Genomic DNA, 9104 nt, shown 5'->3' with positions numbered 1-9104 from the left:
TTCAAGATGGCAGCATCCTGAGGAGAAGGGGAGCTAAAGGAAGACTCCACACCTGTCCTGCCCGGGAGAAAGGCAAATTGCATGGAAAACCAGCGAGACGGGAACCGCAGAACGAGCACGGGAGCCCACAAAAACCCCCATGACAAGAACTGCCAGGTGAACTCGATACTTGAATCTTACCTCATGAAGTGCTGAATGAGAGCACGGGTGTCATGGCCCCACAGGATGTTACGCCCTGGCTTTAAAACAGCCCCTTGGAGGAACTGCTTCACTGTGACAGACACCCCAGGGCTCCCACTCTTTCTTAAGGGGAGGCCACCCGGCCTGAGCAGCCCCAAGGCTGAGCCCCTGGGCTCCAGCCTGTGCTGTGAGACTTGTCCGCTCTCCAGGGGCCAGTGCACCTCTGCAAGTATTTGCAGTGACACCAGGCAGCCCTTTCCAAATAAAGTAGGGTTTATTAGTCAACTGCAACATAGCCCTGGGAAGTCCTTAGGTCAGCACAGAGAACCAAAGGTTAAGACGTTGTCCAAACTGGCCAAGGCAGGGATCCCTTCAGCCATGTTCCTGAAGAAAACATCTTGGTTTCCTCACTCTGTCCCTGTCCTTGTCTGTCTCCCAGTCCCACATGAGCTGGTGTCTCCAAGGGCCAGCTTTTATCCCAGCCTCCAGTCACCTCTCGGTCCATTGTCCTGCAGACCCAGGCTGGGTTCACACCTTCTGCCTGTCGGACTTTCCCCTCGTTAGGTGTTACTTGTTCAGTCCTGGGGTTCCCATTGTCTTTCCGGACTCTCAGTTGAAATGGGTGAATTGCAGCCATTCATCCCACCCAGACAGTTACCTTACGTGACACATGTTAGGGGGCTTATTTTTTCACCCGCTTACTTCCCTGGTCCTTCTCGCATGAACAGAGAGCAACAATACCCGAAGTCCAAAGGTGCAAACAATTCAATGTTTATTGGGGTGAACTTCCAGCCAGCATGATTCCAGTTTCCTTCCTCGGTGTCCCCCTTCCCAGCTCTGAGACCACAGAGCCTTACGCCTGTGTCCCTGTTCCCATCCCCCCCCTTAGCAAAACATGATTCCAATTCCTCACCCCCCATTGCCTATTCCCATGCTCACCCTTACTTCCTGATTGACTGCAGACTATATAGTAAAACTTGAGTTCTGCTTAGCTAAACCTTAACCTGTCATTTTACTGAAATTTAACTAACCAATTTTAACTGTAAGAATGTGACCGGTCACTTCCCAGCTTATGGCTGCCTCTGCTGCTTAGCCAAAGGCCTTAGCCTAAGCACAGGGCCTCAGACTGTGACAGTGAGAGAAGGCCCTTACACCAGCAGACAGTGATTTTGATTCTCTGTTTTATACCTCTAGAACTAGCCAAGTGATAAGAATACACCTGAATTCTTAGAGTCTAGGCCTTTGCAGACAGGCCTGAATATCTATATCCTAACAACACATGCACCTGGTGTCTCTGCCCCAGGAGCAGCTTTTTAAGAGTTCTGCACCCATGGAGTAGCTCTCCCCAGCCCAGAGTCACTGCCAACAATATTACAGAAAGTTCCCCTGGCGGCCCTGCGGGTCCCAGCAATCCGCTCTCGAGTCTCCATCTTAAACCCAGGGCTGAGAGCGGCCCCCTCGCGCTGCAATTCAAAGCTGCCTGGTATTAAGGAAGGACCTCAGCTGCACTGCAGTGACCCCAGAGAAATAAAAGACTGAGGCAGTGGACTCCTCTAGCGCGAGGGTTGGTGATCTCACTTAGCCCGGTTTCAGATCCAGGCTGCGCGTTTCAAACTCACGGCTGGAAAGAAAGCAGGGGTGGGAATAACTATCCACTGTTCTGTCCCTAACACAAAGCACAGGCACCTCACGTAGCTAGAAAGCGTGTTTTATACGTGATAGACCAGGGGGGCTGGGATTCAAATGACAAAGCACAAAGCCCAGTGAATGCAAATATGGTTTGCAAAACCCCCGACTGGTCAGAGCTCCAAACCCTAGCAGGAGCCCCCCTCGTCTGGTTGATTTCAGGCTAGCCCCACCCTCCCCCTCAGTGGAGCAGTCATTGGGCCAGAGAGAGACTGGGAGTGATTCGAGTCGTCTGGTTGGGGGATCTACCTGGGAGGTGGGAGACCCAGGGCCCATCCCCCTGCTCTAATCATGATTTAACCACAGTGGAGAGCCAGAGCACGCTAACCACTGAGCTAGAAGATACAAGGGGGTTGGCGGTGGGACCATGGCCTCCTCCAGCAGCTGGATTCTGAATGGGCTCTGATCTGCGGGAGGCCTCCGAGCGCTGCTACAGACCAGGTCCCGCCTGCGACGTAGGCGGCCGAATGTCCATCTTCCCCCAGTTTATCCATCAGTCCGGAGCCGAGGTGTGAACTGAGGGGCCCTTTCCCCCTGAAAACTAGGTACCCAGTGAGTCCGGAGACACTGGGTTCGGTGGGAGTTTCACGAAGCCAAAACTGGGCCTTAGGCGCCTATGGCCAGGGTGAAGACACCAAAGTATCTTTGTGGTTCTGGGCTCAAACCACGCACTCACAGGGGAAAAGGCCATGCAGTCGGGGGTGGGGACCTGCCAGTTGGCTCACCCAGAACCTCACAAGAACAATAACTCCTCCCTCACTTGGCGAAGGCTTGAGCCCAGAGTCCAGGAGACCAATGTGTCCAACACCCAGAGACAGGATTCGTCTGACCAGAGACCAGGCTTGGGGCTGCAGCAGGCCCTAGGCCAGCCCCCATGGGGGTGACGGGGAGCACCACCCAGCCCCCTCTACCCCCAGCTCTGCTCCAGCCCTGCCCCCAGCCTTGGCCCCCGATTACAGTCCAGCTGCAGCTCTCCACCCGGCCTGGCTGATCAGCATCCCACCACTGACAGCAAAGAACTGAAAGAGAGAGAGAAGGCAGATCAGGGCCTCGATCCCGTGTAAACCAGATCCCATTAACCCCAGAAACCACGGCTCCGGTGTCTTTGCCTTGCCATTGCCCCTTAGCTGTGATCCCTCCAGTGTCTGTCAGCTAGCACAGTGTGTGCCCTGCGCCCTGAGAACACAGTCGGCTGGTGGACAGCCCCTGGGCCGATACAGCTCCTTGCGCAGCTCTCCGGAGGACAGCGCAGCAAGGGAATAGGATCTCTCTCAGGGCATCTCCCCAGCCCCAGAGCCACCCAAACCCTCCCTCTTACCTGCCGTTCCCTTTGGGTTCACATAGCAATACCCCATGTGAAGTGACCCTCCAGAGCTGCCTCCTCTAAACCATCGGTCTTGGCATTGCACACCAGACAGTCGAGTGTCATTAGTCAGAGTCAGCATCAAGGACTTGGCCGGTCAGTGGGCTGGGCTGGCTCCTCATGTTCCCAGCTCTACTCCAGGCACCTGTTTGTCCATTCACGCTCCAATTTCGGGTCAGACGGGTTCGCTCTGCAAAGCAAACACTGTGCAAAGGTGGCTGGGTACCTACATGGATTGTCGCCCGCAGGAGCCTGGACTTCCTGGAAGAAAAGAAGAAGAAGAATTAAAAGCCATCCCCCTGCCCCAGGGCAGTAACACCCTCAGCTGCCTCCTGCTGCATTGCATGTTTCCATGGCCGGCATGAGTTTACTCTCCGGTTAACCAGATGTACTCGATTCCAGAGTCCATGCTGCAGCCTGCCCCAGTGTAAAAAGCAAGCCACCCCCCACACACGAGTCTCAATTCAGGGGGGTTTCCTGCACACTCCTGGCTTCTGTTCTGCTGAACTCGTTGAGGGAAAGGCAACATCCTGCCCTGATTTAGCAGGTGGAGGTTCTTCGTTGATCTAAAGCAGTGCTGGTCATTTCCCTGCCCGCATCCCTGCTCATCCCCCCAGCATCAGGCCAGGCATCTATTATAACCTGTCTCCCCGCAGAGTCCCACCAAAGATCTGTATAAACCAGACGGACAAGGTGAGCGGGACACATTATTTGCTGGAAATATGCTCTGATGCATTTGGCCCTTTCTGTTCACAAATTGTTCATGACCCAATACCGACTTCTGTGCACACATTAGTTAGTCATACACTGAGCTTATGCACACAAATGGCAAGCGATGGCTTGTTTGCCAGCAGGTAGTGGCCACTGTTCGCTCTTTGTGGTCTGTGACTGGTCACCTAAATCACATGGTGTGGCTAGTGCTCCCTGAACAGATGTCTGCAACATTTTAAACATGAGACTAACGAATGAAAACCAGCAGATAATGGGAGACAAAAAAAACTTTCCAGTACGAGTTTCCAGATGACTAATCATTCAAGCTAAAACCTGTGAAACTTGCAGGTTTCATGAACAAACCCTGTGGTGTTCTGAACACTTGTGAATAACAAATACCTTTGGTTTTGCTCAAGTGCCTAAATGTTGTAGTATTAAAGTGCATCTCTGTGTGGCACGACGAATAGTCCCAAAGCAAACTTGCAATTTGTATTAACAAAATATTTGCAAATTGCTCTGTGGTGTTTGGATGCAGGGGAGGGGGTCATGCCTTTAAGGGCTGAGCTTCCCAAGCAGAGAGTCTGGGCAGGGTGCTGGGAAACGCTTGTTGTCATGCACCAGAGGCTGCCTGTTGGAGCCCAATGCAGAATAAAGCAGATCTTGAAACACAGCGGGACCACTGAACTCACACACTGATTGTTTGGCCAGAGGGATCACTTCACCAACTGATGCAATGCAGTCACTTCTGGGGTGGAACGTGGAAGCTGTTTAACATTGCACAGCAACAGTTTAAAGCAGGCTGTGAATAGGAACCCTGTATCCAACTGAGACTTTTGGAGGTAGCCTGCAATTCCTGGAGCAGGGCTTTCTGATGGGGAAGGGGAGGAAACAACACGGCTAACCCCTCCACTCTGATGAAAACTGCCGGGGGATCTCTCAGGGCCTTGAGCAGTCACAGCTCTGGTTTGGGGTTCCCTCTGAAAGCCATCAGCAGTGATTTCTCAAATCCAATCCACTCTCTTATCTCAAAAAGAAAAGGAGGACTTGTGGCACCTTAGAGACTAACCCATTTATTTGAGCCTGAGCTTTCGTGAGCTACAGCTCACTTCATCGGATGCTCACGAAAGCTCAGGCTCAAATAAATGGGTTAGTCTCTAAGGTGCCACAAGTCCTCCTTTTCTTTTTGCGGACACAGACTAACACGGCTGCTACTCTGAAACCTCTCTTATCTCAGCATCCCTGTCCTACTGACAGGTCGCACCAACATGGCTAGTGGGACACAGCGACCTCTGCTGTAGGAGAGGAAGCGCCGCGTCAGTCAAAGAAGCTTCCATGAGATGCACTGTGGGCCAGCACTAGTGGGAAGCCAGAGGATGCTGTGATGGCTGCCCCAGCTGCATTCCTGGCTTGGGAATATTTGTGATAAATCCAGTCGACTTCAGCCCAAGTCTCCAGACCCTCCTAAGTGACTTATGCTTCTCCATGTAACATTCCTGCTACAGAAAGCAGATTCCTGCCTTTCAGCAAGCGGGCCTTTCCTCTTTGACCCGAATCCAGCTCTCACCCGCTGCTTGTACGCTCCAGCGGCGTTCATCGTCAGGTGCTTGACTGTACCCTGGGGCCTAGCTGAGGTTAGCACCGAGCACCACCTTGGAGTGGAAGAGTATAACACAGTTTAGCCTCCGATTACATCTGCATTCCTTGTCAGTTCTGCATTCCTACCACATACAGTATTTACACTGGTTTCAGAGGAACAGCCGTGTTAGTCTGTATTCGCAAAAAGAAAAGGAGTACTTGTGGCACCTTAGAGACTAACCAATTTATTTGAGCATGAGCTTTCGTGAGCTACAGCTCACTTCATCAGATGTTTACCGTGGAAACTGCAGCAGACTTTATATACACACAGAAATCATGAAACAATACCTCCTCCCACCCCACTGTCCTGCTGGTAATAGCTTATCTAAAGTGATCAACAGGTGGGCCATTTCCAGCACAAATCCAGGTTTTCTCACCCTCCACATTTACACTGTCGCGCTCTCTTTCAAGTTCAGGTCGGCTCAGGCTGTCAAGTGTCTCTGAATCGTGCTGGTTTTCGAATTTCACGACCTGAATGCGTAACAACTTGGGCCTCTGGCCGTCTGCTAGTTGCAATGACGGTTTGGAATCCTTGAATCTTCGTCATCTCGTTCTGCACCTACAGTCTGTAGCATTTGACCTGTTGATTCTTCTTTCTGCATAACAAACTGCAGATGTCGACAGTTTCTATTTCACTCTTCACTGGCAGTCTCAGTCACATGATCTGGGCCCTGAATTCTTTGTATTTCTCGACAGCTGCAGTTGTCCCTCCCTCTTCTCCATCCAGTTTGGCACAAACCCGGTCACCGGGTTTGAGACCCAGCAGTTCTCGGCGTGATGTCTGTTGTTAAAGTGTTCAGAAACCCTTTTATCCACTTTGGCTGCTCTCTGCGTGGCTGGAGATAGGATCTTACTGGAACAGTCGTTCTGGTTTGTCTTCCCATCAGTGTTACCCGCACAAAATTCTCTGTTACACACACGCTCAGGGGCCACGAGTTCTATGGGCCCGTGGTGCCCGTGCTCCACCAATATGAGAGCACAGGGGCCTGGCTCCACCAAAGTTCGGGGCCAGGTCTCTTCCCCAGCCCCACCTGCCACCCCCGGGCAATTTAAAAGGGCCCGGGGCCCCCACTGCCACCACGAGCAGCACAACAGGGCTAAGGCAGCTTCCTGCCTGCCTGCTCCGCTTCCAGAAGCGGCCAGCACGTCTCTGCATGTGTGTGGGTGAGTCTCCACACACTGCCCCCACCCCGAGTGCCAACTCTGCCAACTGCAGCAATGGGAGCTGTGGGGGTGGGGCCTGCGGGCAGCGGCACGTGGAGACCCTTTGATACTAAACTGGAGTTTGATACTAAACTGGGAGGAGTGGTAGATACGCTGGAGGGGAGGGATAGGATACAGAAGGACCTAGACAAATTGGAGGATTGGGCCAAAAGAAATCTGATGAGGTTCAACAAGGATAAGTGCAGGGTCCTGCACTTAGGACGGAAGAACCCAATGCACAGCTACAGACTAGGGACCGAATGGCTAGGCAGCAGTTCTGCGGAAAAGGACCTAGGGGTGACAGTGGACGAGAAGCTGGATATGAGTCAGCAGTGTGCCCTTGTTGCCAAGAAGGCCAATGGCATTTTGGGATGTATAAGTAGGGGCATAGCGAGCAGATCGAGGGACGTGATCGTTCCCCTCTATTCGACATTGGTGAGGCCTCATCTGGAGTACTGTGTCCAGTTTTGGGCCCCACACTACAAGAAGGATGTGGATAAATTGGAGAGAGTCCAGCGAAGGGCAACAAAAATGATTAGGGGTCTGGAACACATGAGTTATGAGGAGAGGCTGAGGGAGCTGGGATTGTTTAGCCTGCAGAAGAGAAGAATGAGGGGGGATTTGATAGCTGCTTTCAACTACCTGAAAGGGGGTTCCAAAGAGGATGGCTCTAGACTGTTCTCAATGGTAGCAGATGACAGAACGAGGAGTAATGGTCTCAAGTTGCAGTGGGGGAGGTTTAGATTGGATATTAGGAAAAACTTTTTCACTAAGAGGGTGGTGAAACACTGGAATGCGTTACCTAGGGAGGTGGTAGAATCTCCTTCCTTAGAGGTTTTTAAGGTCAGGCTTGACAAAGCCCTGGCTGGGATGATTTAACTGGGAATTGGTCCTGCTTTGAGCAGGGGGTTGGACTAGATGACCTTCTGGGGTCCCTTCCAACCCTGATATTCTATGATTCTATGATTCTATGACCCCTCCGGGCCCCCGCCTAGGAGCTGCTGCCAGAGGGGGGTGCTGGTCACTTTTGGGAACCGCCCGAGGTAAGTGCAGCACCCCTCACTCTCTCCCACACCCCAACACCCTGCCCCAGCCCAGACCCCACACCCAAACTCCCTCCCAGAGCCTGCCCCCTGCACCCCATCCCACACCCCAACCCCCTGCCCAGACCCCACACCCAAACTCCCTCCCAGAGCCTTCCCCCCACACCCCCTATTGCACCCCTGCCCCAGCCCAGACCCCACACCCAAACTCCCTCCCAGAGCCTGCCCCCCACACCCTCTATTGCACCCCTGCCCCAGCCCAGACCCTGCACCCAAACTCCCTCCCAGAGCCTGGCCCCCACACCACCAACTGCACCCCAACCCCCTGCCCCAGCCCAGAGCCCACACCCCACACCTAAATGCCTTCCCAGAGTCCCCCCTGCCCCTCCCCGCACTCCAACCCCCTGCTCCAGCCCAGACCCCGAACCCAAACTCCCTCCCAGAGCCTTAGGCCGGTGGTGCGGGGGGGGGGGGGGGAGAGAGGGACCTGCACAGGACTTGGACCCATTCTGGGCACCACCAACAATTATACAAACCAGTCGCCCCTGCACACTCTAGGGAACCCACCTTTACCCTCCCATGGGCTCAAGGCATAACCCTGTAAATTTAAGCACCCCACCCTTTCCCAGTTCATAGGGCTCAGGGTGTACTCTTTTGCGGGTTTACAGGGTCTTTTACCCGTGAAAGAGCCTTACACAGGAATATCCTTAACCTCTGTTTATTAACAGTCACCACATCAGAATGCACACACGAAGCACACAACACTCACCACTCCCAATAAGGCCGATGAACTTTTCTTGGTGGCCAGTCAGGATCAGGTCATCTGAGGACTCCAGTTTCTGCACGGTGTGATTGGCAGGGTGCTGAGGCCTGGCAGCTCTGATCTTGGAGCTGTGTCCTGGAGTTGGTGCCAAAGAACTTCCTTTTGGACCCCAGTTTATATAGTGAATCTGGAGTCCTGCTTAGCTGTATATTAACCAATCATTTTACTAAAATATTACTCAACAATTCTCTAACCAATCCTACTGTATTGTAAAACAATCCCTTAACCCAGGGGTCGGCAACCTTTCAGAAGCGGTGAGCCGAGTCTTCATTGATTTGCTCTAATTGAAGGTTTTGCGTGCCAGGAATACATTTTACCGTTTTTAGAAGGTCTCTCGCTATAAGTCTGTATATTATATAACAAAACTATTGTCGTATGTAAAGTAAACAAGGTTTTCAAAATGTTTAAGAAGCTTTATTTAAAATTAAATTAAAATGCTGATCTTATGCCGCTGGCCCGC

At 52.5% G+C, this 9104-nt stretch overlaps 1 long non-coding RNA gene across 1 annotated transcript; it reads right to left on the bottom strand.

Moving 5' to 3' along the window:
• Window positions 1–457: 457 nt before the first annotated feature.
• LOC140907046 (uncharacterized) lies at window positions 458–8784 on the bottom strand. The gene is made up of 3 exons (XR_012157343.1): window positions 8591–8784; window positions 3185–3490; window positions 458–2885 (listed from the first exon to the last, which is right to left on the bottom strand). It is a non-coding gene; the product is annotated as an uncharacterized LOC140907046 (long non-coding RNA).
• Window positions 8785–9104: the final 320 nt, after the last annotated feature.

This window comes from Lepidochelys kempii, chromosome 1, assembly GCF_965140285.1.
Source record: "Lepidochelys kempii isolate rLepKem1 chromosome 1, rLepKem1.hap1, whole genome shotgun sequence".
Lineage (NCBI taxonomy): Eukaryota > Metazoa > Chordata > Testudines > Cheloniidae > Lepidochelys > Lepidochelys kempii.
This window is presented reverse-complemented; position numbering and strand designations above follow the sequence as displayed.